This window comes from Arachis ipaensis, chromosome B2 (assembly GCF_059453495.1).
Source record: "Arachis ipaensis isolate K30076 ecotype BB chromosome B2, ASM5945349v1, whole genome shotgun sequence".
Taxonomy (NCBI): Eukaryota; Viridiplantae; Streptophyta; class Magnoliopsida; order Fabales; family Fabaceae; genus Arachis; species Arachis ipaensis.
The window spans coordinates 20,104,997-20,106,278 of NC_142437.1; the positions used below are offsets into that span (position 1 = coordinate 20,104,997).

The 1,282-nt window shown below is 39.7% G+C and overlaps 1 non-coding gene across 1 annotated transcript; it reads left to right on the plus strand.

The window, feature by feature from the left end:
- The first annotated feature begins 331 nt into the window (after positions 1-331).
- LOC148573210 (small nucleolar RNA R71) lies at positions 332-439 on the plus strand. Its single transcript, XR_015905550.1, has one exon. It is a non-coding gene; the product is annotated as a small nucleolar RNA R71 (small nucleolar RNA).
- The last annotated feature ends 843 nt before the right edge of the window (positions 440-1,282 follow it).

The following is a 1,282-nucleotide window of genomic DNA, read 5'->3' on the forward strand; positions in this document are numbered from 1 at the left end:
ATGAAGCTTCTTTGGTACTGCCTGTTGTTGCTTGCATGCCAGACAGACTCTGAAAGATCATATTGACTTGCTGAGTCAATATTTTGTTCTGAGCCAATATGGCATTCGGAGTATCAATCTCAAGAACTCCTTTCTTCTGATTTGTCCTATTATTCACAGGGTTCCTTTCAGAAGTGTACATGAATTGGTTATTTGCAACCATCTCAATAAGTTTCTGAGCTTCTGTAGGCGTCTTCTTCAGATGAAGAGATCCTCCAGCAGAGCTGTCCAATGACATCTTGGATAGTTCAGACAAACCATCATATAAGATACCTATGATGCTCCATTCTGAAAGCATGTCAGAAGGACACTTTCTGATCATTTGCTTGTATCTTTCCCAAGCTTCATAGAGGGATTCACCTTCCTTCTGTCTGAAGGTCTAGACCTCCACTCTTAGCTTACTCAATTTTTGAGGTGGAAAGAATTTGGCCAGAAAAGCATTGACCAGCTTTTTCCAATAGTTCAGGCTTTCCTTAGGTTGTGAATCCAACCATATCCTAGCTCTGTCTCTTACAACAAAAGGGAAGAGCATAAGTCTGTAGACCTCAGGGTCAACCCCATTGGTCTTGACAGTGTCACAGATTTGCAAGAATTCAGCTAAGAACTGATGAGGATCTTCCAATGGAAGTCCATGAAACTTGCAATTCTGTTGCATTAGAGAAACTAATTGAGGCTTAAGCTCAAAGTTGTTTGCTCCAATGGCAGGAATTGAGATGCTTCTCCCATAGAAGTCGGGAGTAGGTGCAGTAAAGTCACCAAGCACCTTCCTTGCATTGTTGGCATTGTTGTTGTTTTCGGCTGCCATGGCTTCTTCTTGTTTGAAAATTTCTGTTAGGTCCTCTCCAGAGAGTTGTGCTTTAGCTTCTCTTAGCTTCCTCTTCAAGGTCCTTTTAGGTTCAGGATCAGCTTCAACAAGAATGTCTTTGTCCTTGCTCCTGCTCATATGATAGAGAAGAAGACAAAGAAAGTATGGAATCCTCTATGTCACAGTGTAGAGATTCCTTGAGATGTCAGAGGAAAAGAAGAATGGAAGGAGGAGGTAGAAAGAAGAGAATTCGAACTTATAGAGAGAGGGAGTCCGAATTGCACATTGAGGAAGAGTGCTAGTCCCTTAAATAGAAGAAGGTGAGAAGGGAGAAAAGAATTTTCGAAATTAAATTTTGAAAGATTTTGAAATAATTAAAAGAAATTTTGAAAAAAAAAATTGATTGATGATTTTCGAAAATTAAAATTGAGAAAGTAG